Raw genomic sequence first — 27,482 nt, forward strand, 5'->3', positions numbered from 1 at the left:
CGCCCTCCCCTCGGGGGCTGCGCGGGGCCCGGGGGCAAGGGGTGTGCGCTTTGGTTTCCTGCGGGATCCTCAGGGGCTAGACCGGTGCTTGGCCCTGGGAACAAAGCCTCGCTAGCACCTTTTATTTACTCAGTAAAAGTGGGATGAATGAATGAGTGTACGAGTGAAGGAGTGGATGGGTTCTCTCCTGGCTTCCGCACCTGCCGGTTCTCGAAGCCACTCCGATCACAGTGCTCCCATCGATGAAACAGGGATGAAAGTAGCCACCATCGAGCTGCAAAGGCTTGGTGTAGTTCCAGGTTGGAGCAGGCCTTTGCCGATATTGTGAATTCGCTTCCCTCCTCATCGGTGAGTCCTACCCTCTGCGTTCCTGTTTCCCCAGTCCCCCACGGATCAAAGTGTTCAGAGTAGGAGAGGAAAGATAGTCCCCCGTTATTTTGCGTATCTGTGGTTTATATTGGCAATTTTCAAAATAGAATATAAGGTAACTTTCAGGAAAATGTATGTATGTTTGGAACATTAAAGCTACTCATATGGAAATGTTGAAAATCCCCTCGGGGGCGCCTGGGTGGCGCAGTCGGTTGAGCGTCCGACTTCAGCCAGGTCACGATCTCGCGGTCCGTGGGTTCGAGCCCCGCGTCAGGCTCTGGGCTGATGGCTCAGAGCCTGGAGCCTGTTTCCGATTCTGTGTCTCCCCCTCTCTCTGCCCCTCCCCCGTTCATGCTCTGTCTCTCTCTGTCCCGAAAATAAATAAACGTTAGAAAATCCCCTCGAAGGAGAAGGAAAAGAAATACACGAACCCCGTAAGTTCTCATCGAGCGTCCAATCTGACTTTCGGCTTTCTGGACTCTGAGGAAAGGGGGAGGAGGACGTTTCATAGTTTTTGTAGCTGAAAAAGGGGACATTTGCACCCATCCAGTCAACTAATGTTTGCTGACCCGCCTCCCTACAATAGGCACCGAGGTGATCATGAGAGAATGTCAGTCTGCTTCATGTGTGACCCTCAGTCTTCAAGAGGAGAATTGTCACCAGCCCCATAAGACCTGAAGGGAACTCGCCACCGGGTCAGGGTCCCCACAGAAGACATTCAACATTGGAAATATGTTCAGCAGCAGTTTTAGAGAAGCTTCAGAAATAGTCCCTGACAGTGGGGGAAAGACAATACAGAACTCCATCCTTTTATAAAAACATAGTTATGAATATAAATATGCCCACAAATAGAAACATCATGACAAATAGAAATATATACAAATGTTAACAATGATTAATTATAGACTGGGCGGCTCAAGGTGATTTTTAGGTTCTTCTTTTCACTTTCCAAATGTCTAATTTCCAAATATTTTTACTTATATAATCAGAAAAAAGATTTTATTAAACATTTTTTTAGTGTTCATTTTATTATTTTTGAGAGAGAGAGAGACACACAGAATGAGTGGGGGAGGGGCAGAGAGAGAGGGAGACACAATCTGAAGCAGACTCCAGGCCCTGAGCTGTCAGCCCAGAGCCCGACGCGGGGCTCGAACCCACGAACTGTGAGATCATGACCTGAGCCGAAGTTGGACCCTTAACCAGCTGAGCCACCCAGGTGTCCCATGGAAAGAGATTTTAAAAAACAAACACAGTCTGTTCCAAGATGTAAAGTGCTTAGAAATTGTCACTCCACATTTCACAAGAGAAAAGCTGAGCCAACTGGAAATCTCTTTTTTTTTTAAATTTTTTTTTCAACGTTTATTTTTGGGACAGAGACAGAGCATGAACGGGGGAGGGGTAGAGAGAGAGAGGGAGACACAGAATCGGAAACAGGCTCCAGGCTCTGAGCCATCAGCCCAGAGCCTGACGCAGGGCTCGAACTCCCGGACCGCGAGATCGTGACCTGGCTGAAGTCGGACGCTTAACCGACTGTGCCACCCAGGCGCCCCTGGAAATCTCTTCGATCCAGTAGTGAATCTCTTCTTTGATCACAGCACAAACTGCAGCCGGAAACCCGGAGAGGCAGACCAATGTAGAGAGAGAATCGGTGTGCAGGGAGCAGGAGTCTTGGAAACCGTAGGAAAAGTTAAACTGCACTTGACTCCTGCTGTTCCAAGGTTGTATCTTGTACAGTAAGCCAGCAATGGTAACTAAAGCACTTTGGTGAGTTTTGTGAGTCAGTTTAGCGAATTTTCAAACCTGGCAGGGTGGTCATGGGAACCCCTGACTCTGTAGTCAAGTCGGAGAGAAGGGTGGGTGGACCGGGAACCCAAAACTTGTGACTGGTATCTGAAGTGAGGGCAGTCTTAGAGGACTGAGCCTTACACCTGCCAAGTCTGATGTGAGTTCTGGGTACTTAGTGTCAGCGTTGAATTGAATTCTAGGACACCAGCTGGCATTCGAGTTGGTTGGTGTCAGGAGGAAAAATACAACAACAACAAAAAAACAGATGAGTAATGTAAGTAGAGAGATGAAAATTCTAAGAAAGAGTCAAAAGGAAATGCCAGAAATTTAAACAAAACAAAACACTGTAACAGAAGTGAAGAACACTTTTCGCGGACCTATCAGTAGACTGGACATAGCCAAGCAAAGAATCAGTGAGTGTGAAGATATGTGGATAGAAACTTCACAAACTAGGGGCATCTGGATGGCTTAGCTGGTTAAGCATCCAGCTCTTGGCTGGGGCTCAGGTCATGATCTCACAGTTCGTGAATCTGAGCCCCACCTAAAGCTCTGTGCTGGCAGCATGGAGCCTGCTTGGGATTTTCTCTGTCTCCTTCTCTCTGCACCTCCCCCTGCTCATGCACATACTCGCTCTTGCTCTCTCAAAATAAATAAATAAATAAATAAATAAATAAATAAATAAATAAAACTTAAAAATTAGAAACTTCCCAAACTAAAAAGTAAAAATCAATCAATAAATAAAAAGGAACAGAGTGTCCAAGAAGTGGGGAACAATTACGAAAGGCATCACATTCATAGTAGGAAAGGAATATCAGAAAGAGAAGAGTGAGAGAGGACGGAGTAGAAGTATTTGAAACGATAATGGCTGAGAATTTTCTAAAATTAGTGACAGACACCAAATCATAGACTCAGGAAGCTCAGACAATACTAAGAATAAATACCGAAAAGTCTACATGCTGGCATTTTGTATTCAAACTGTAGGAAACCAAAGACAAAAAGAAAACCTTGAAAGAATCCAGAGGAATGAAACATCTTACCTTACAGAGGAGCAAGGATAAGAATTTCACGTTATTTTTCTTCAGAAACCGCAAGCAAGAAGAGTGATGTAAAGTAAAAAAACACCCAGCAATCTGAAATTCTATATCCAGAAAAATCATCCTTCAAACAATAATGGAGAAATAAAGACTTTCTCAGGCAAACAAAAATGGAAGGTTTTGTTGCCAGTATACCTGCCTTGCAAGGAATGTTAAAATAAGTTCTTCAGAAAGTAAAAAAAATAATATAGGTTGGACGCTTTTCCTGTCTAAAAATGGAAAGACTGCTAGAGAAGGAATAAGTAAAAGTAAAATAAAATCTTTTATTTTTCTTATTCTAAATTGATCGAATAGATTATTATCTAAAATAATAACCATAGCATTGAATTGGGTGATTAGAGCTTATGGATAAATGAAATGTGTAATAATAAAGTTTACGAGGCATGGGGAGGAGGAATTGGAAACATATTGTGGGTCGGCACCTGCACTACTCATGAAATGGTGTAGTGTTATCTTAAAGTGGATTTAGATTAGTTGTAAATGTATATTGAAAACTCTAGGGCGATCACTGATGATTACACTTCTTTTTAATAGATATACTAATGAAGGAAAGAAAAGGCAATCATATAAGAGGCTCAGTTAAAACTAGAGAAGGCAGAAAAGAGTAAAAGATTAAAGGGGCTCCTGGGTGGCTCAGTCAGTTAAGCATCCAGCTCTTGGTTTCTGCCCAGGTCATGATCTCACGGTTTCATGGATTTGAGACCTATGTCGGGCTTTGCACTGGCAGCAAGGAGCCTGCTTGGGATTCTCTCTCTCTCTCTGCCTCTCTCTCTCTCTCTCTCTCTCTCTGTGTGTGTGTGTGTGTGTGTGTGTCTCTGCCCCTCCTGCTCACGCTGTCTCTGTCTCTCTCAAAAATAAGGAAATAAACTTAAATTTTAAAAAAAGAATAGAAGATTAAAAAAAGAAACAAAGAACAAGTATAAATAGTAGAGTAGAAAGCAGCTACAAATATGTAGACCTTAACCCAACTATATGAATGATAACCTTAAGTGTGAATGGTCTAAATATGCCAATTAAAAGACAGAGACAGAGTGTGTAAAAAAGTAAGACCCAACGACATGTTATCTGGAAGAACTCTACTTTAAATATAAGGCACAGATAGATTAAATGCAAAGGGATGGAGAAATCTATGGCATGCCAACATTAATCAAACGAAAGCTGGAGTAACTATGTCAATTTCAGAGTAGCAGATTTCTGAACAAAGAAAATTATCAGGGATAAACAGGACATTATATGATGATAAAGGGATCAATTCTCCAGGAAAACATAACAATCCTTAAGGTGTGGATGCCTAACAAAGTGTCAACAAAGTGTCAAAATACGTGAGGCAAAATTTGATAGAATTGCAATGAGAAATAGACAAATCCATGATTATAGAGGCTTCATGACCCCCTTATCAGTAATCGACAGACCCAGTAGTCAGAGAATCAGTAAGCATATAGTTGAGCTGACCAACATCACCAATCAACTGGCTCTGATTGACATTTGTAGAATATTTCATCCAACAACAGCAAAATGTACGTTATTCTTCATCTCGCATGGAACATTTGCCAAAATAGACTATATTCAGGGCTGTAAAACACACCGTAACAAATCTGAAAAAAATAGAAATCACACAAAGTATGCTGTCAGTTCACAATGGAATTAAACTCGAAATCACTAATAGAAAGATAGCTAGATAACCTTCAGATATTTGGAGGTTAAACAACACATTTCTAAATACCAAATGGGCCAAAGAAAAAGTCTTAGAAGAAATGAGAAAACATTTGGGCCAAAGAAGAAGGCTTAGAAGAAATTAGAAAACATTTGGACTAAATGAAAGTGAAAATACAACTTATTGAAATTTGTGGGAAGCAGTGCAAAGAAGAAAGATATCAAATCAATAAGCTTCCACCTTAGGAAACTAGAGAGAGAAGATCAATATAAGCAAGGAGAGGAAAAGAATGAATAAATATGAGGACAGAAATCAATGAGATTGAAAACAGGAAATCAATAGAGACAATCAACACAACTGAAGCTGGTTCTTTGAAGAGATAAATAAAACTGATAAACTTCTAGCCAGGCTAACCAAACAACAACAACAACAACAACAACAACAACAAAGGATAAGACACTAATCACTACAATTAGAAATGAGAGAGGGACCAATCACTACTAATCCCATGGATATTAAAAGGATAATAAAGCACTATTCTGAATAATTTTCTATGCCCATAAATCTGATAACTTAGATGATTTAGACCAATTTTTTGAAAGACACAATCTATCAAAAGTCACACAAAGAGAAATAGATAATTGAAATCATTCTATAGCTGTTAAAGACGTTGAATCAATAGTTGGTAATCTTCCAAAAAGAAAGCCCCAGGCCCAGATGGTTTCACTGTGCATTCTACCAAATATTTAAGGAAGAAATGGTGACAATTTCTTGCAAACTCTTCCAGATAAGTGAAGTAGAAGGAACACTTTCTAGCTCATTCTGTGAGGCCAGCATAACCCTAATACCCAAACTAGATAAAGACAATACAAGAAAATAAAACCACAGATCAATAGCTCGCGTGAATACAGAAGTGAGAATTCTCAACAAAATATTAACACATCAAATCCAACTATGATTAAAAGAATTATAGACCATGTCCAAATGAGATTTATTCCAGTTATGTAAAGCTTGTGCAATCTTCAAAAATCCATGTACTCTAAAATGAATATACGCTATCATATCAACAGGCTAAAGAAGAACAATCACATGATGATATCAATAGATGCAGAAAAAGCATTTAATAAAATCCAAAATTCATTCCTGACAAAAACTCTTAACACACTAGGAATAAAAGGAAACTTCCTTAACTTGATAAAGAACATCTACCAACAAGCCTACAGCTCACATTATAAAAACTGTATTCACCCACCGTCGGGCGCAAGGCAAGGATGACTTCTCCCTCCCGCCTATTCAACACTGCCAGAAGTCCTACAAATAAGGAGAAGAAGGGTTACAGATTGGGAAGGGAGAAATAAAATGGTGTCTGTTTGCAGATGGCATAATTATGTAGAAGATCCCAAAGAACTCACCAAAAAATCCCCAAACAAACAAACAACCCTCCTGAGAGTCATAAGTGATTTTAACAAGGTTGCAGGATACTAGGTTAATATACAAAAGTCAACTGCTTCCTATACACAACAATGAGCAATTGGAATTTCAAATTACAAGCACAGTACCATTGGGGCGTGTGGGTGGCTCAGTCGGTTAATCGTCCCTCAGGTCATGATCTTGTGGTTCATGAGTTCGGGCTCTGTGCTGACAGCTCAGAGCCTGGAGCCTGCTGTGGATTCTGTGTCTCCCTCTCTCTCTACCCCTCCCCTGTTCGCGCTCTGTCTCTGCCTCTGCCTCTCAAAAATAAAGACACATAAAAAAAAAAAATTGAGGGGCGCCTGGGTGGCGCAGTCGGTTAAGCGTCCGACTTCAGCCAGGTCACGATCTCGCGGTCCAGGAGTTCGAGCCCCGCGTCAGGCTCTGGGCTGATGGCTCAGAGCCTGGAGCTTGTTTCCGATTCTGTGTCTCCCTCTCTCTCTACCCCTCCCCCGTTCATGCTCTGTCTCTCTCTGTCCCAAAAATAAATAAAAACGTTGAAAAAAAAATTAAAAAAAAAATTGAAAAAACACGTATAAAAAAAGCGCAGTACCATTTACATTGTCACCCCCAAAGTAAAATATTTTTCTAAGTGTAACAAAACATGCAGAAGATGTATATAAGGAAAACTACAAAATAGTGAAGCCAGAAAGTAAAAAAAATATATATATAAATAAATAAAGAGATATCTATATTCATGGATAGGAAGAATCGATATTGTTAAAATGTTAGTTCTTCCCAATTGGATTTGCATTCAGTCAAGTCTCAGCAGATTGTTTTGTGGACATCAAGAAAATGATTCTCAAGTTTATGTGCAAAGGCAAAAGGCCCAGATAGCCAACACATGGCTGAAGAAGACAGTCAGAAGACTGAAGCTAGCTGGCTTCGAGACTTACCATAAGCTACAATAATCAAGACAGTGTGATTTTGGTGAAAGAACAGACAACTAGATCAATGAAACAGAACAAAGAGTCCAGAGAAAGACCCACACAAATACAGTCGCCTGATCTTTGCCAAAGCTGCAGAGACAGTTCAACGGAGAAAGATAGTCTTTCCAACAGATGGTACTGAAACAGCTGAATACACACACACACACACACACAGAAAGAAAGAAAAGAAAAGAAAGAAAAAAGGAAGGAAAAGAAAAAAGAAGCTAAATATAGACCTCGCACTTTTCACAAAAATTAACTCAAAGTAGATCATAGGCCTACATATGTGACGTGCAAAACTCTAAAACTTTTGTAAGATAACATAGGAGAAAATTAGATGACCCTAGGTTTGCCAATGAATTTTAAATACAACACCAAAGATACAATCTACAAAAGAAAAAATTGATAAGTTGGACTTCATTCAAATTAAAAACTTCTGGGGCGCGTGGGTGGCTCAGTCGGTTAAGCGTCCGACTTCGGCTCAGGTCATGATCTCACAGTTCCTGAGTTTGAGCCCCACATCAGGCTCTGTGCTGACAGCTCAGAGCCTGGAGCCTGCTTCCGATTCTGTGTTCCCTCTCTCTCTGTCACTCCCCTGCTCATGCTCTGTATCTCTCTCTCCCTCTCAAAAATAAATAAACATTAAAAAAAAATTAAAAACTTCTGCTCTGCAAAAGGCACTGTTAAGATCATGAAAAGACCAGGTACAGGCTGGGAGTAAATATTTGCAAAACTTATCTAATAAAGAATTTGTATCCAAATGTACAAAGAACTCTTAAAACGTGATAAAAGAACAACCAAATTACAAAGGAGGCAAAGATCTGAACCCACACCTCATAAAAAAAGATAGGTAGATGACAAGGAAGCATATAAAGTTCTCAAAATCATTTGTTAGCAATGAATGGCAAATTACAACAACAATGAGGTACCACTGTATACCTATTAGAATGGCTAAAATCCCAAACACAGGCAACCCGAAATGCTGGAGCAGTAGAAGGAGTCATTCCTTGTAGGTGGAAGTACAACACAGTAGAACCACTTTGGAAGACAGTTGGGCAGTTCTTACAAAGCTAAACATACTCTTACGTCATATGATCCAGCAAACATGAACTTTACTACAATGAGTTGAAATCTTGTGGTCACGCAAAAATCGACGAGAGCTTTATTCCGGAAGCCACCAAGATTTCCTTCCACAGGTGAACATATTAACAAATGGCGGCCACATCCGTACGATGAGATATTATTCAGTAATAAAAAGAAATAAGCTATCAAGACAAAAAGTCATGGAGGGATCTAAATTTACAAACCTGTCAGCCTGAAAAAGCTACATGCTGTATGATTCCAATGACCTGACATTCTGGAAATGGCAAGACTATAGACACAGTAAAAAGATCAGTGGTTTCCGGTGTTTTGGTATGAAGAGGGTAGGGAAGAAAAAGTGGACCACAGGGGACTTGGGGGCGCTGTAACTATCCTACGTGATACTATAGTGGTGGCTACATGACATTATACATTTGTCAAAACCGGTAGAATTGGGTAACACAAAGAGTGAATCCCAATGTAAACTTTACACTTTAATAATATTGTATCACTATTGGCTCATCAATTGTAACATGTATCACACCAATACAAGATGTTAACGATAAGGGAAACTGTATGGAGGAGAAGGGTTATATGGGAAATCTCTGTACTATATGCTCTATTTTTCTGTAAAGAAAGTCTACTACATTCTAAAAAATGCACCTTTGTTTATTCACTCAGAAATATATATTGGGCACCCACCCATGTTAACTATTGTTGTGTGTTTTGGAGGTAGCACAGTGTACTACACAGGCCAAGTTCTGCTCTCTGGTGGGGCTTATATAACTAGTGGGTGGAGGGGGGCTGGGGGTGCAGACACAGACCATAAGCAAACAAGATAATTTCAGAGTGATGTGAGGACAAAGCAACAGGTGGTAAGCCGGAGGGGGTCTGGGAGAGCTACGTGGGACAAATTGGTCTGGGAGGGCCTCCCTCAGCTGAGAACATCTGGGCTGAGACCTGAACAATGGGAAGTCTGAGGTTAAGAGTTCCTAGAGGGCCAGGCTGGAAGAAGAGCTAAGCCCAAAAGCCCCCGGGGCAGGAACCAGCCAAAGAAGGAAAGGGAAGAGCAAGTCTAGTGTGGAATCACGGATGACCGTATCGAGGGCTGGAGCAATGCGCTGGCTACTGGATTCGTGAATTGACATGGGAAAGGCTGAGAGAAAAATGGTGTAAGGGTAGAGGATGGAAATCTAACATTCTGCCTGGTAGTGTTAAGTTTGACAGGCCCACTGATGCTAAGGCAGGTAGAGTCCTAAAGTTGCTAGGTGGGACGGAGCAAGACAGGGACCATGCTGGTGAGTGATGGGGGAGCTGTGGAAACCCATTAAGGGGAGAAAGGGGGCATCCGTGAGGACGATCTTGCGTGGAGCGTCAGAGCATGCTGGAGAGTGAGGGTTGCACCCACATGGGAGAAGGGGGCAGTGTGAGGTACAAAAGGGGTGAGGAAGGAATTCTCATGGGGACAGCCCAGGTGGGTTGAGGAGGGCATTCATGCTGAGAAAGGGGGGGGGGCAAGGGGAGATTGGAGATTGGTTGCATACTACAGGGGGGATCAGTCATACTATCAATCTATCAAGGCTAATGGGAGCTAAGGTTCTGTTGGAGAAACAGGTAGTGAGAGGGAGAGACTAGAATCAACTCTGCGGTGTTGGATTGGAATTGGAGGCATTGATGTGAACTCATGGTTTTCTCTAGATGGATGGGTAGACCCATAGAAAGATAGATATAGACATAAAATGTAAATAGGTATAATAATATAATAGACACAATAGAATATATAAAAGATAATATGTACAATATAGAATGTGCACATGTGAATGTAAATATCTATAAGTAATATAAGTATGTGTGAGGCTATATATTTCTGTATATAATGGAAATATATAGGGGCGCCTGGGTGGCCCAGTCGGTTAAGTGTCCAACTTCAGCTCAGGTCATGATCTCACGGTTCGTGAGTTCGAGCCCTGCGTCGGGCACTGTGCTGACAGCTCGGGGCTGGAGCCTGTTTTGGATTCTGTGTCTCCCTCTCTCTCTGCCCCTCCCCTGCCCATGCTCTCTCGCTCTCTCTCTCACTCTCTCTCTCTCTCTCTCTCTCTCAAAAATAAATATTAAAAATAAATATATATAATTATAGAATGAATATATCTATATCTATATCTATATCTATATCTATATCTATATCTGTATCTATCTATCTAACTCTGCCCTCTGAGATATGAATGCATACATGTATGTGTGTATTTCCCCCCCTAGCTCTGCCCTCTGAGGGGCTTGGTGACATTCCAATAGTGATAGGCATACCTAGTTCCTAGATCTTTGATTCGAAATATAATTACCCAGTAAAAGAAACTGGTTCCTTGGAGATTCCAGGGTAGGGGCAGGGAAAGCACAAGGCAGGTCTGGAACACCTTATGCAGGAAAGCAAGGAAGCCCTCAAAGAATGATAGGGGCATGTCGAAGGGACTGGCCCAAACAAGGACAATGGGAGTATCAAAATAAATAATGCCAGTAATGGATTATAACCCACTTAATAAAAAGGGACATCATGAGTCCACACTGGTGTTTTCCTTGTTTTATATTGAGTAAGTTGAAAGTTTGATGAAGAGTAGGATGTTTACCTCCTTTCAAAGCATGTCCCCACAAAACATACTTATTAATTACAAAGGTGAAAAGAGTAACTTTACGGTGGCCTATGTTGTCAGAGTTCATTTTAAATCGGATGATGTAATTGAACACCGTCAATGTTGGGACAACACTGCATAAATTGCATATGGCTCAGCAGGGAGCAATGTCTTCTTCAGACAGCAGACCACATCTGCGATGCTCCTGCCAAAGGTGTATAACCAAATATAGTGATATTCTAGAAGATAATTGGCCAGTAGTCTTCTAAAGTCATGAAGGTCAAGGTCATGAAGGTCAAAGTCGAAGGAAACCTTCAAGACTAAAGGAGATTAAAGAGACATGACAACTAAAAGCAATTTGTGACTGAACTGGGTCCTTTTTACCGAGAGGACTTGACTGGGGACCCCTGAAGGAGGTCCAGGGATTAGATGGTATTAACTCATTAAAGTTAATTTCCTTATCGTGAATGTTGTATTATAGTCATGTGGAAGAGTGTCCTTGCTCCTAGGAAGTAAACATGAAAGTATTTAGGGGTGATGGGCCACAGGAAATGACTCAGAAAAAAAGCTCTTTGTCCCATAGTTCAACTTTTCTGTACCTTTGTGACTGTTTAAAAGTAAAAATGTATTGAAGACGTACAAAGAAGGTAGTGAGGTATACAGTTTTTGGCGTTGGCGTAAAGGTATAGTCTGGGATTCTAAATTTGCACATCGTCAGCATAGAGCTGGAGTATTAAGTCATCAGGTGCATCGGGTCACCTAGAGAACAGATGGAGAAGAGGGCTGAGGACTGGCCCTGAGTCTCGCCAATGTCTAGACATCAAGGAGAGAAGCGAGGCAAGGGAACTGCCATGCATGGTCAGTTGGATGGTAGGAAACCAAGAGATTTGATGTCATGGAAGTGGAGGGAAGAGACTTTCTCAATCAACTCTGTTGACCGTGGCTGATAGATTGAACCCGATGAAGGAGCGACCATTGGGCTTTGCAACTCAGAGGCTGCCAGGAACCTCTTGCCAAGAGCTGTCTCAGTGGAGTCCAGTTAGAGAGTGTGGCAGCCTGAAGAATGGTCCCCCCTCCCCAACCCAAAGACACCCATCCCCTGAACTCCAGAATTTCTGACTATGTTACCTTAGATAGTAAAATGGATTTTTGCAGATGTGATTAAGGATCTTGAGATGGACAGATTATCCTGGGTTATTTGCATGAGCCCAAGGTAATCACAAGATCCACATAAGAGAGAGGCAGGCGGGTCAGAACCAGAAGAGAAAGATCGAAGTACAGAGGGAGGGGCCATGTCCTTGAAGACAGAGGATACGGCATGCAGGTGGCCTTCAGAAGCTAGAAGAGGCAAGGATACGGATTTCTTGCTGCAGTCCAGAGGAAGGGAGCTCTGTCCTTGATTTTAGGCCTTTTGACCTCCCAAACTGTAAACTAATACATTTATGTTATCTTAAGCCACCAAGATTGTGATACTTCCTTTTCCCAGCAGCCAGAAACTGAGAGAGAGGAATATATATCTAGAAAGAGAGATAGGGTTGGGAACAAACACGGAAGGTGAGAAAGCAGCTTTGGAAAAGTTTTGGTGGGAAGTGAGCAGAGAAATGAGGTGGCAGCCAGGATGGCCCCTGGGGACACAGGTGAATAGTTTTATTTTTACTCTTTAAAAGAAATGATTTATTTTTTTTTTAGAGCAGCTGCAGATTCACAGAACAGTTGAGTGGAAAGCAGAGCGTCCCCATATCACTCCTTCCCCGAGTTTCCCCTGTTAACATCTTGCACTAGTGTGGGACATTTGTTACAATGGATCTATACTGACACATGATTATCAACGAAAGTCCACCCTTTACATTAAGGTTCACTCTTGGTGAACCTTATCCGTCATGACGTATAGTTGGAATCATACAGCACATAGCCCTTGATAGCTCCTTTCTTTTTAGTGCCGAATAATATTCCATTGTAAACGTGTACCACAGTTTGTTCATCCACCCGCCTATCGAAGGACTTCTTAGTTGCTTCCAAGTTTGGGCAGTTATGAATAAAGCCGCTATAGACATCTGTGTGCAGGTTTTTGTGTGAACCACTCATCTGGGTTTGTATCAAGGAGTGCAGTCGTTGGATCATATTTTAAGAGTATGTTTCGTTTTGTAAGAAACTGCCAAGCTGCCCTCCAAGGTGGGCGTACCATTTTGCATTGCCACCAGCAGTGAATGAACGCCCCCTGCCCTTGTCAGCTTTTGGTGGTGTCCGTGTTTTGAATTTTTGTCACTCCAGTTGGTGCGTGGTGGTATCTCACCGTTGTTTGAAGGGGTGGGTGTTGTTTTTTTTTTTTTTTTTAAGTTTTAATTTAAATTCCAGTTAGCTAGCATCCAGTGCAATGTTAGTTTCAGGCATACAATGCAGTGATCCAATAGGTCCATACAGCCCCGGTGCTCACCATTAACAACTGCCCTCCTTGATCCCCATCACCTGTCCCCTATTTCCCCCATCCCTTCACTCCCTGTCTCTCTGGTAAAAGGGTGGGAGATTACCAGGCATGTTCACAGTCTATTGAGGATGATCTTATAGAGTGACAAGTTGATAATGGGGAAACAAGGAGATAAAGGCAAGAGTGAAGTTGTTCAGATGGGAGGGGGATCCCAAACACTGAAGGGGCTGGTTTGGGGCAGGGACCCTTTGTCCTTTGCAGCAGGACAAAGGAAGGCAGAAAGAGTGGGTAGATTTGAAAACGGAAGGGAAGGATGTATCTGACAGCTTCGGCACTCTGCAGGAAGCCGTATGGCAACATTTCTGCTAATGAGCTGAACAGAAAGGGTCTTGAAGGAGGTCTGTGGAGCAGGAACATTCTAGACGTGAGATACCCTGGTAGATCAAAGTCTTCATGATGGGAGGTGACCGAGTGAAGGCATTTCTCTGGGCTGGAGAGAGTACTAGTGGGTTTGATCCTTCTCTTCATAAATGCAGAATCCTGTGCCTTCCAACTCTTCTCGGGATCAATGGAAAGAAAACCGAATCAGGAGCCTGCAGGACAGGATCTGGCCTCAACTCTGGCATGAACAGTTTCATTAGTCAAGTTTACTTCTGGGGTGAAATGTTCAGCTCTAGCTTCCTCTTGGCAGCTCGTGGCTGAGGTTGTAGATGGCTGTGCCCATTATAAGCCATGAGCTCTTCCTCAAACTTGCATGTGTGAGCACAGTGTGGGCCAATTCCCCTGTCCCCATCCCCCCGAGTCTCAAACTGAGAAACCATAGTTCAACCGCACCGAGTTTTTTTCTCTCTGCAGCTGCCTTCTGTGGCCCAGGCAGGTGGAAGGAAATGGGCCATGGAGGGGCTGCTTCTTCCGGCTCAGCTGCAAAATGTCTCTGAGAATAGTTCCGGGTGTTCCAGCCTTGGCATTTGGGCCATTTTCTGGCCCTGGGTGACAAAGAGGCCCTGCCTCCATCACACCCAACCTCAACTCAGAGACTAAGCCATATGCACATGACCTCTGATTCTCAGAATTAGTCATTTCCTTCCTCTTCAACTCTCTTTTTAGGCTAGCATCATTCTCTAGGACTTGGCTCTGTTCATGCCCTCACCCTACTAGGGTCTTTATGAGTGAGGTGTCAGGGTCCTGGGGCTGCTGCAGTGCTCTGGAGCCCAGATCATCCTCCAAGATTTCTTGAGAAATGGGTGTCACCGGGGCTTGAAGGGAAAGGAAGAAGGAAGTAATGGGATTTGAGACAGCATTCTTATCCAGAACAGGCCAGCGGACCAAGTGACTGCTAAAGTCTCTTGAGCCGATACGATGGCAATGAGTTAATTTTACCTATGTGTTATTGAATCTCAGCTAGTGAGTCACTATGGAAATGTGGATTCATTTTTTAAAATCCCTAAACCTCACTGTTTTCTCATGTACCTTGACTCTCGCAATGTTGCTGTCAGCGCAGACCCCGACACAGGATTCTGTCTCACGAATGGTGAGATCATGACCGGAGCTGAAATCAAGAGTCGGACGCTTAAGTGACTGAGCCTTCCAGGCGCCCCAGAGCTGATGGATTTCTGGAAGACCCTAGGATTTTCTAGAGGAGTGGCTCAGGAAGGCAGGCAGCTCGTGTGAGGCTGGCAAGAGCCTATCAAACTGCCTTGACTGGATCCTAGGTCCTGGCGTAAGTGCTGGGGAGCGATAGTGTTTTTGGGTATGACAACGCTCCAACTCCCCTGATCTCACCAGAGAGGATTTAGTCAATGTCCCCCAGAGTGAAAGCTGTAAGGAACTCTAAGGTGAATGCTAAGGAGCCCTCATGAATGACATTAATGTCCTTGTAAGAAGAGAAAGAGTCTCTCCGGGAGCCGATTGGCCAACACATTGATCTTGGACTTCAAGCCTCCACAGCCATGAGAGATAAACATCTGTTGTCTCAGCCACCCAGTCTAGGGTATTTTGTTATAGCAGCCCAAGCAGACTGAGATGGTATGGTTTTAATGCAATTGACTTTTCTAGAATTGTCACTGTTGTGTAAATTAGATTGCACTGTTTCCTTCCAAACGTAACCACCAGTTCTTCATTCTAGAAAAATTGCACACCAGTAACACCACTCCTGGTATCTGAGCCAACAACAGATCATTCCTATATCAGACTGGGTGCTCATGGTGGTCTAGAGCAGGAAATGATCACAGGCCAGTTTAAGATCAGCAGATTCACTCTTCACTGTGTCCAGCGAAGGTGAGACCGGAAGGGCAGAGGGCAGGGGGGCCGAGGCTCTTGTCGTAGCTCAGATGTGATGGGGCCCTGGACCAGGACGTCGTTGGGTCAGAAACGTGTGGGAACGTTAGTTAGTGGTACCATTTTCCAAGATGGTACGTGTGATGGGTAATTTCCTGTGTCACCTTGGCTAGGCCATTGGACCTGGGTTTTGGCAAAATGCCAGTCTAGGTGTTTTTGTGAAGGTATTTGTTAGACGCGATCAGCATTGACATGAGCAGACTGTGAGTAAAGCTGATCACCCTTCTTGTGGGTGGGCCTCATCCAGTCATTTGAAGGTCGTACGAAAAGAGAGTGAGGTCCCTTGAGGAAAGAGAACTTGTGCCTCCAGACCGCCTTCGGACTTTAGCTGCAACGTCAACTCTTCCCTAGGCTTCCTGCTTGCCGGCCTCTCCAATCTTGCGAACTAGTTCCTTAAAAGAAATCCGTCTCTCTCTGCGTATCCCGTTGGCTCTGTTTCTCTGGACAGCCCTGCGAATAGAGGACACATCAAGGAAGGAGCAGATGTTGGGGGGGGGGTGGAGGAAATGGCGAGCCCAGCTTGGGGTACAGAGGGTTCTAGGTACAAGGGTTTGAAGACGTTTCTTGTGGCTAGTTGGTTCTATGCACCCAGAGTGAAGAAGGTTGAGCGCAAGGGAGGATCTGGAGACCGACAGTGTACAATTGGCAACTGTCCCTTGGCATTTAGGGGACAGTGGAGGAAAACGAACCCGTGGATGAATCGGAAAAGGAGCGGTCAGGGAGGTGACAGCTTCTAAGAAAAAAGGGTTCATGGAGGAAGTGGTTGACAGAGTCAAAGGGTGCCAAAAGGCCAGGAAAATTAAATGCCAGCGGTGGTGGGTGACTTGGTGGAGGAGGGCAGGTTTTGTGCAATGGAGAGGGCGAAAGTCAGGTGGCCGTGGGTGGCCTGAGGACCGAGACTCAGATTGTAGGGGATGTGTTTGCAACATCTTTCGCTAGTGTTGCTGCTGGAAGGGTTTTGGGGGAAGAGAGGTCTTGCTTCATTTCCTGCCCCACCTCTCCTCCCCCCCCCCCCCCCCCCCCGCCCAGGAGAGCCTTGGGTATGTTTAAATGCAGGGGCACAGGAGTCAGTGGCATTGGGGAAGAGAGGAAATAGAAAACAGGGGTAAGAGAGTTCAAGGTCTGAGTGGGTAAGAGTGGTATCTGATCACTGCAGATATTTTCAGACGAGGCTTTTCTAACAAATGGCCATTTCGACTTACATTTTGGAAGTTTTCCAAGGTGGTGAGGTTGCCCTGAGGAAATCAGTCACTGCCTCTTTGGTGCTATCCGGAATCCAGCTGCCTCCCCAGCCACGGAGGGAATACACACATCCTTTTTTTTTTTTTTTTTTTAATGCTTATTTATTTTTGAGGGGGTGGGGTGGTAGCCGGGGGAGGGACAGAGGGAGAGGGAGACAGAGGATCCAAAGTGGGCTCTGGGCTGACAGCAGAGAGCCTGATGTGGGGCTTGAACTCAAGAACCGCGAGATTAGGAGCTGAAGTCAGAGGCTTAACAAACTGAGCCACCCAGGCGCCCCTTTAGTGGTTTTTAATTCGGGGTCTTTGGGACTCTAGTTTTTCCTTATAATATTAAATTGCTAAGGAGAATCCCTCCAGTTTCTGGTGGCTGTCACTCATCCCATTTGAGCTACATAATACTCATCAGGTGAACAGACCATTGAGGACGGCAGAAGAGTAAGGTGGCCACCTGGGCCCTGGTACACACACCTTATTCAGTCGAACACTAATCTAAGTGCTGCTGTGATGGGTGTTTGCAGATGTGATTCAGGTCCCAAACCAGTGGATCTTAAGAAAGAGAACTTGACCTAATTGCACAAGCCCTTTTATCTCTGGGGCCAGAGTCAGAGATTTAAAGGTGCGGTGAAATCTCCCGACTAGCTTTGTAGAGGAAAGCGGTCATGCTGCGGACAGGGCCATGTGACAGGTGGCCTACAGAAGCTAAGAACGCCTGGCCGACAGCTATCCAAAAAGTAGAGCTTCTGACCTCCAACCACTAGCAATCGATTTCGGCCAATGACCAGTGAGCTTGCCAGCAGACCCCAGCCTCAGACGGGCTGGCTGCCTGTCCAGCGGCTTGAGCTAGCCTGGGGAGACCCTGAGCAGGGAACTCAGCTACCGCCTGTCCAGACTTCTGACCTACGGAACTTTGGGGTAATAGATCGGTGTTGTGTTAAGCCACTAAATTTGTGGCAATTTGTTACACGGCAGGACAAAACAAACTCACCCGTGATCTTTTCTCCTACTTTTCCTTGATGAGCTTTTAGGTTATTTCCAGGTCCCCCCCCCCCCAGCCCAGTAATCTCTACCATCAACGTGGGGCTTGAATATACAACCCTGAGATCAAGAGTCACATGCCCCACCGACCAAGCCAGCCAGGCGCCCGCAGGTTTTTCTGACTGAGAGCAGTTCCGCTACAAACGTTCTTGTATATTTTGCCTGATTTACAGGTGCAGGAGCTTCAGGTATGTTTCTAAGAGTGAAATTGTTGAATCGCAGGGTATGTGGCTATTTGGCTTTAGGCGGCCGTGCTAAACTTTCCCCCAGTGTTCTCACATCAGTTTATATGCCCACCGGCAAACGTGCAAAATATTTCTGTGTATAGTAGCTTCTATCTCAGTTGCGTCTGGTCAAGAAGGTCTGGTTTGTGTGATATTCATTCTCTGAAGTTTGTGTAGGGCCTTTTCATGGCTTGGTATATGATCAATTTTTGTAAATGTTTCATATGTGATTGAAACAACGCGTTTTTAAAGCTTTGGATACGTAACCCTGTATGTATGTTTAGGTGACATTCAAACCTTTTATATTTTTTGCCCGAGTTTTTGTTTGTTTATTTGGCCCATCCTTCACTGAGAATGGTGTGTTAAAATCTCCTATCATGAAGGTGGAGTTGAGCAATTTCCCCCTATATGTCTATCAAAAATTTTAAGTTGAAGTATGATTAACATACAGTGTTATATTGGTTTCAGGTGTACAACATGATTCAGTAATTGTGTCCATACTCAGTGCTCATCACGATAAATATGGTCACCACCTATCACTATATGTTATTACAATATTATTGACTATATTCCCTATGCTGTCCTTGTTATCTCTGTGACTTATTGATTTTGTAACTGGAAGTTTGTACCTCTTAATCTCCTCTACCTATTTCACGCCCCCCCCCCCACCTCCCCTCTGGCAACCACCAGTCTGTTTCCTGTGTTTAAGAGTCTGTTTTTTTGTTTGTTCCTTTTTTCTCTGTCTTATCGGGGTTTTTTTGCTTCATGTAATATTGAGGAATTAAATTTTTTTAGTGTCTTTTATTTATTTTTTGAGAGAGAGAGAGAGAGAGACAGAGTATGAGCGGGCGAGGGGCAGAGAGAGAAGGAACCCAGAATCAGAAGCAGGCTCCAGGCTCTGAGCTGTCAGCACAGAGCCTGACGTGGGGCTCGAACCCATGAACCACAAGATCATGACCTGAACGGAAGTCAGACGCCCAACCACCTGAGCCACCCAGGTGCCCCAAACCTTTATAATTTTTAGAAATCCTTCTTATCCTTAATAATACTTTCTGATTTATTTCATATTGCGTGACTGACCATCCATCTTGATTTGCTTAAGACAGTCCCAGTTTATTTCTCTTTTCCTGCTATAATTTTTTTTAAGTTTATTTATTTATTTTGAGAGAGAGAGAGAGAGAGAGAGAGAGAGAGAGAATCCCAAGCAGGCTCCATGCTGCCAGCTCAGAGCCTGATGTGGGGCTCGATCCCACCAACCACCAGATCATGACCTGAGCCAAGATCAAGTGAGTCAGAGGCTTGACCGACTGAGCCACACAGGTGCCCCCCTCCTGCTGTCATTCTTAAAAATACCTTTTGTTCTGGGGCGCCTGGGTGGCGCAGTCGGTTAAGCGTCCGACTTCAGCCGGGTCACGATCTCGCGGTCCGTGGGTTCGAGCCCCGTGTCAGGCTCTGGGCTGATGGCTCGGAGCCTGGAGCCTGTTTCCAATTCTGTGTCTCCCTCTCTCTCTGCCCCTCCCCCGTTCATGCTCTGTCTCTCTCTGTCCCCAAAATAAATAAACGTTGAAAAAAAAATTAAAAAAAAAAAAAGAATACCTTTTGTTCTCAAAGATATGCTGCTTTAGACAATAAATTATGTATGGTTATTCTAATCTTATATGATATTAATATTGTTATATACAAGCTGTCTTTTGGCTAGCATTTGCCTGGTATGTCTTTTTCCATGCTTTTGCCTTCAATCTGTGTGGTCTCGTGTTGCAGGTATTCAGATATTATAAGACAGCATACTTCTTGATTTTGTTCCCACTCAATCAGCAATCTATATCTTTCACTTGGTGCATTTTGTTCATTTACGTTTATTGCAGTTATTACTATATTTGGGACATTTCTTCTGTCTTAAGCAAGGCTGGGACTAGTGTGGTGAGGCAAACATGCTTCCCAGGCACAAAATTCAAGGAGGCACTCACTCGGGATCAGACGAGTTCAAGGTCGGCACCTGAGAGTGAGTGCTTCTTTAAATTTTGCACCCTGGGAACCATCCGGTGTCCCAGTTTGGCTCTTCATTTATTACTCATTTTGTCCCACCTTTGTAATGTCTTTATTAGAATTTGTTTCCTCCATCAAATAAGACGAATACTTAGCACACTCTCATAGTTCTTGGTGCCTTTCATTTCCAACACCATCTTATTGATATTTAGAGCAATGTTGCCCAGTACGAAGCCACTCACCACACGTGGCTATGGAGCCTTTGAATTGAGACAGGCTCTGAGTGCGAAACATACACTGGATTTTGAAGAGTTAGCATGTGATGGGGTAAAAGATTTCATGAACAGCTTTTAAAAATTAGTTATATGTTAGGGGTGCCTGGGTGGCTCAGTCGGCTAAGCATCGGCTCGGGTCATGATCTCACAGTTTGTGGGTTCGAGCCCCACATTGGGCTCTGTCCAGACAGCTCAGAGCCTGGAGCCTGCTCTGGATTCTGTGTCTCCCTCTCTTTCTCTGCTCCTCCCCCACTTGTGCTCTGTCTCTGTCTCTCAAAAAAAAAAAAAAATAAATAAACAGTAAAAAAATTAATTATATGTTGAAATTATATTATTTTGGACATAATGGGTTAAATAAACATATTATTAAAATTAATTTCACCTGTTTCTAATTTTTAACTGTGGTTTCAGTTGAAAGTGACCTATGTGGTTCACGTGGCATTTCTGTTGGACAGTTCTGATCTAGACTTCTGGGTAACTATAAACGTATTTTGTTTCCTGTTCTTAGGCTAAGACAACAACTGACTTTTCTAAGGTATTCAGTCACTTGTATTTCTATGTTTCTTGCAGCAACTTCTTTTTTGTGTTGTTTTTGTTTTTTAACGTTTATTTATTTTTGAGACAGAGAGAGACAGAGCATGAACAGGGGCGGGTCAGAGAGAGAGGGAGACACAGAATCCGAAACAGGCTCCAGGCTCCAAGCTGTCCACACAGAGCCCGACGCGGGGCTGGAACTCACAGACCGCGAGATCATGACCTGAGCCGAAATCAAGAGTTGGACGCTCAACTGACCCAGCCATCCAGGCGCCCTGATAGTTGCATATTTTAAAATGCTTTTATTTATTTATTTATTTAGTACAAATAGGGGAGGGACAGAGGGAGAGGGGAACAGAGAATCCGAAGCTGACTCTGTGCGGACAGCAGAGACCCTGATGTGGGGCTCAAACTCACGAACCGTGAGATCGTGACCTGAGCTGAAGTTGGACGCTTAACCGACTGAGCCACCCATGTTAGCACTTACACATAAATCACCCATGTTTCTTTGCTTTCCTCTAATGGTTTCCTTTTTTTTTTTTTTGGCCCTTCTTTTAAAGAAGTTCCTCAGGCTGATTTCCAATTCACCAACTTGTTCTTGAATTGCATCCAGTCTGCTATTTATTTCCATCAACGTGTCTTTACTTCAACTATTTATGTATTTTTATGTCATAGGCTCAGTTCCTTTTTTATGTTGTTTTATTATTGTTTTCATTTCCCCTTCATCCTTTCTTTTTTTTAAAGATTTTATTTTTAAATTTTCTTCTTAATGTTAATTTATTTTTTGAGAGAGAGAGGCAGAGCATGAGCAGGGGAGGGCAGAGAAACACAGAACCTGGAGTAAGGCTCCAGGCTCTGATCTGTCTACACAGAGACTGATGTGGGGCTCGAACTCACGAACCGTGAGATCATGACCTGAAACGAACTTTAGACGTTTAACTCACTGAGCCACCCAGCCTCCCTAAAGATTTTTTTTTTTAAGTTTATTTCTATTTTGAGAGAAAGAGTACAAGCAGGGGAGGGACAGAGAGAGAGGGAGAGAAAGAGAGAGAGAGAGAGAGAGAGAGAGAGAGAGAGAGAATCCCAAGCAGGCTCCATGCTGTCAGCACAGAGCCCAATGAGAGGCTCAATCTCATGAACTATGAGATCATGACCTGAGCCAAAATCAAGAGTGAGACACTTAACCGACTGGGCCACCCAGGTACCCCTCCCCTATTTCTTAATGATTTATCAGGTCAAGGTTTTAAGTATAATTTATTTTTTTAATTTACATCCAAGTTAGTTAGCATCTAGTGCAACAATGATTTCAGGAGCAGATTCTTTAATGCCCCTTACCCATTTACGCCACCCCCCCTCCCATAACCCCCTGTTTTTATATTATTTTTGCTTCCCTTCCCTTGTGTTCATCTGTTCTGTGTCTTAAAGTCCTCATATGAGTGAAGTCATATGGTTTCTGTCTTTCTTTGAATGACTAATTTCACTTAGCATAATACCCTCCAGTTCCATCCACGGAGTTGCAAATGGCAAGATTTCATTCTTTTTGATTGCCGAGTAATACTCCATTGTATATTTATATACCACATCTTCTTTATCCATTCATCCATCGATGGACATGTGGGCTCTTTCCATACTTTGGCTATTGTTGATAGTGCTGCTATAAACACGGGGGTACATGTGTCCCTTTGAAACAGCACACCCGTATCCCTTGGATAAATACCTAGTAGTGCAATTGCTGGCCGTAGGGTAGTTCTGTTTTTAGTGTTTTGAGGAGCCTCCGTACTGTTTTCCAGAGTGGCTGCACCAGCTTGTGTTCCCACCCACAATGCAAAAGAGATCCTCTTTCTCCGCATCCTCGCCAACATCTGTTGTTGCCTGAGTTGCTCACGTGAGCCATTCTGACAGATGTGAGGTAGTATCTCAGTGTGGTTTTGATTTGTATTTCCCTATCAGGCTAATTTTCACGTCTTGGACTTACAAACATTTCTGCTTCCAATGGACTCTGTAACCTAGTTTTTGTTGTTATTTCTTTGCTTGTTTGTCTTGAAAATGGCCATGCCTCTCTAATGCTTTTTGCTACTTTGACCTGTGAGCTCATTTTCCATGGCGGGGCTGCGGGGCACTGGTGTCTCTCTCAGACAGTGCCTAGGCTACCACTGTCCCAGGGAGATAAGGTGGTGGATGCATCAGTCCCTGTAGTCACTCCATACTCAGCAAGACAAACTCCTCAGGTTGGCTCCCCATCCTTTGCCCCAGGGAGAAACTATTCAGGAAGAGTTTTAGATTGTGATTCCTATGGCATGGAGGTTTGAAAAGTCAGAGAAGGTAATCAACTGTGTGTGTGTGTGTGTGTGTGTGCGTGTGTGTGTGTTTCCCTACTTGTTTTTCTTAACTCCTCACAAGCACAGAACTACTGAGATTTTTCTCCCGGGGACAACTGGACCACAGGTCTTAGCATGGGTCTTAGCAGGGTTAGCATGGGTCTAGGGAAGTCACCGTTTGTCCCTGCATTGGTTGGGGAGGAATAAGCACAGAGCCCATGGTTTCTGTTCTGAGTGTTTCCATAGACCGCCTGCCAACTCCTGCCTCTGGCCAAATCCCGCCCCCCCCCCCCATTCCTTTCACAACCATGTTTCCCTAGGGCTTTCGCATAATTTTATCACTTTTCTCCTGGGTTTATCTCCGGGAAAATCGGCACTCTTGCTGGGTCAGCATCTGAAGCTAGAACTGGAATCCGTGTATTGGCTATGTCCTGAGTGTCCACTCTGCTAGGTACTGTGCTGGGAGCCACAGGACCCGCGCCGAAGGAGGCTGGCTCATTCCTCATCCCACAGGGCTGCTTTCGGAGCAGCAAAGAAAGACATTCAATAAAGAGCTGCACAACCAAGGAATTCACAACAATGATGATCAGTTCTGGAAAGGGACAGACTAGGAGCCATGAGAATGTATGGGAGCGCTCATCCTAGGGAAGGCTTCCTGAAAGATGTGACATTCGAACCAACACTAGATAACTAGGGAAATGTTAGCATTAGCCACTGGCGGGGGTGGGGTGGGGGGGGGAGGTTGGTGGGGGAGGAGAAGAGAAGGAGCATTTGTGAAGGTGGGGGTGTCTTAGGATTTTTTTGTTTTTGCTTGTGTGATTAAAATTTAAACGAATTGCTTGTGTAATTATGGAGTAAAGATTTGGTTAACAGAATAAAATGTTCTTTGTTAAAAAACAGTGATTAGAGGGGTGCCTGGGTGGCTCAGTCGGTTAAGCATCTGACTTTGGCTCAGGTCATGATCTCTCAGTCTGTGAGTTCGAGCCCCGCGTTGGGCTCTGGGCTGACAGCTCAGGGCCTGGAGCCTGCTTTGGATTCTGTGTCTCCCTCTCTCTCTGCTCCTCTCCCGCTAACTCTCTCTCTCTCTCCCTCTCTCTCTCAAAATTATATAGTAAAACATCAAAAAAAACTTTAAGAAAATAGTGATGAGATGGTTTATTTATTTCATGAGCAGAAGCAGTAAGTGTATATTTTTTCACCGGTAAGTGTCAAAAATGTTTCTTGGCACCAAAACTGTTATTTGAAGTGACAAAAGGGTTATCATAGCAGCCAGTATGTAGGGTGTCATGGACGAGTGACAGAAGGTGGCTCAAGTAACTCAGCAAGGGTGAGCGATGCTGAAGAGACGTCTTCCTCACCGGCAGTGGTGAGGGTTTGGGGGCCGCATTCTGAGAGCAGCGGGACCCATGGGCCAGGTTGAGCCGGGGTGTGGGAGGACTGGAGCTGCTGTTTTAGAAGACGGTTCCAGTTGCTAAGGACGAGGACGCGGAAGCACTAAAGGCTGCTGATGCAGCCTCCGCTCCATCAGTGTGACGACCCCAATCTGCCCAATCACACATTTCCCACGCCACCTCCCCATGACTGCCTGTTGCCTAGACAGACTATATAGAACAAAAAGGGAAAAGGACCCAGGATGGGACGTGCCCATTGAGGTTTCGTAGAGGAAGCGGAGCTGGCAAAGGAAGCTGAGAGGTGGCCAGAGAGACGGAAGAAATGCCAGGACTGTGTGGCGTCAGGTGGGAGCCGAGAGAAGGGTGTGCTTTAGGAAGAAGAGGGAAACAGATTGTATTGGACGATGTCAAGATGTCAAGCAGAGAGCCAGAGTGTGTCCGTTGCATTTTAGAGCCTGGAGATCGGTGAGGATCTTGGCAACGCTGGGTCAGCGGAGTGTGGGCGAGAATCGCAAGCAGGGGGGAGGTGGGTGGACCAATGGGGGGGGGGTGAAGACAGCAAGGGGGGCTCCGTGCGCCTTCCTACGTGTGTGCACCCACGTATGTCCAGACGTGATGGCTCCACGTTCTGGATTTTTCTAGCCTGGCACCCTTGAAAAAAGAAAATGTAATTCTTTCTCACGAAGGTAATTCACAAAAAAAACACACTTATGTAGACTTGAACTTTGTGATTTTCACATAAATCGTGTACATCAGAACAATTATCAAGTTAAGACCCCTTGTCGTGGTTTTTAGTTGAGAAAGTGTTGTTTTTTTCTTTTGTTTTCAAGACACAAATCCGACTCGTGCTGAATAGTCCAGGAGCCCTGCTATTTCTCTGTAAACTCCTGACACACGGAGGACCGAGCTGCGACTTGGTGGGAAATTCCTGAAGCGGGTTCCCACATGTTTGGAGCCGTGACCCGTAGCGGGCAGGAGCATCTGTGTGGAAGAGAAAAGAATGATCCTGGCCTGAGGGCTTCTGAGGTGACTGGTAGGAGGGTGAGTCATTCCAGTACTGGCGGCCCCTTCCTACCCAGGCCCCCGGGATGCAGGAGGAAGGACGGCTGGATTGAACAGCAACGAGGAAAAAAGTTGGCCAAGTGAAGAAACTGCTCAGCTTTCACTGAGTCATCATCTGGCAGAGTCCGACACGTCTGTGGGGGCTGGATCTCTTCTGTATTTCTCGGTCTGGAGTTTCTTGAGTTGCTCCATTCTGTAAATTCTGTGTCTGAGTCACTGGACATGATTGATTTCCTCTGCCCTGCATTTACAGCTTTACCTATTTAATGGCTGTTTGGAAGTAAAAGTTACACACAGCACATGCACGCACACACACACGGACACACACCAAATAAATCAGTACTTATCCTTACCATGTGCTCTGCCTGTTCTATTCTCTATTCTATTCTATTCTATTCCATTCCATTTCATTCTTTCTCTCTCTTCTTCTCTTCTCTTCTCTTCTCTTCTCTTCTCTTCTCTTCTCTCCTCTTCTCTTCCTTTCCTTCTTTCTCTTTAATGCTGTATGAGACTCACCAAAGTGATTTCATGACCCACTAATAGGCTCCAAACTGCAGTTGGGAAAACACTGATTTGGAGAGAGGCACAGGAAACCCAAGGCCACCGTAAGCAAAAAGGTGATTCAAATCAAAATCTTCTTAGGGTCAGATCAGCCATGCAGCGAGGGGCCCTTTCCTGCCAGCTGTCCTGGCAGGCTGCGAGGCCCTGTGTCTCCACGTTCCTACGTGGGGAGGTGGCTGTGTGTCATGTGTCCGAGCCGCAGCCCGGGCTGTGGCCCCACCTGAGCCAAACACACCCTGCCTCCGGCCCGCTCTGTTTCAAAGCCCCACTTCGGGACTTCCTGTGCCTCCCTCTAAGCCAGTGTCTTCCAAAGGGCAGCTTGGGACTTATTAGTGGGTCATGAAATCACTGTAGTGAGTCACAGACAGCCTTAGGGAGAAATGGAATGGAATGGCATAGAAGGAAAAAAGCACAATAGAAAATAGCCCGGCACTTAATGCATAATATGATAAATACTGACCTGTTTCAAGTGTGTATATTGTGTATGGTGTGTGTGTGTGTGTGCGCGTGTGTGTGTGTGTGATGTGGGTGTATTGGGCTGTAATCAGAAGTGGCTCTATCCCGAGGCCAATGAAGCTTGGACTTCAGGGCCACTAGCCCCTTGCAAAGCCCGGCCCCTGTTTCGGTATTTGTAATGCCATTTCGTGTCATTTTTCTTAAAGACGAAGACGGTTGTGGTGCCGCTTCGCTCCCCGTGGGTCACAGGCAAACACAAAAACTACAAAAGCCCACGCTCTCGCTCGCTTTCCACACAGCAGCCAGCGCTGTTTGGCCAAAATGCAAATGCCATCCGCCTGCTCCCTTGCCGGAGGCTTCTGGGCTCCCGTCATCCTTGGAATGAAACGCAGACTCCTCCCCGGGCCGAAAGAACCTGCTCTTGCCCCGTTTCGTGCTCCAGTCTTTGGGCCACTCCTCATGCCCACGAGGCTAAATGAGTGTCCGCCCTTGACCTCTGTGTTCCCTCCTCCCTGTGGGAGTGTGCGTGCAAATGCTGTTCCCTGTCCCCCAAAGACCCTTCAACTTCCTCTTTTCTGGCTCCTCCTTCCCTTCTTGGACTCTGCTTAGCTGTCCCTTCCTCCGGGAAGCCT

At 44.5% G+C, this 27,482-nt stretch overlaps 1 long non-coding RNA gene across 1 annotated transcript; it reads left to right on the forward strand.

Moving 5' to 3' along the window:
- LOC109503339 lies at positions 1–26,185 on the forward strand. The gene is made up of 2 exons (XR_002162248.3): positions 1–348; positions 25,602–26,185. It is a non-coding gene; the product is annotated as an uncharacterized LOC109503339 (long non-coding RNA).
- Positions 26,186–27,482: the final 1,297 nt, after the last annotated feature.

The sequence above is a fragment of the Felis catus genome, chromosome C2 (assembly GCF_018350175.1).
Source record: "Felis catus isolate Fca126 chromosome C2, F.catus_Fca126_mat1.0, whole genome shotgun sequence".
NCBI lineage: Eukaryota > Metazoa > Chordata > Mammalia > Carnivora > Felidae > Felis > Felis catus.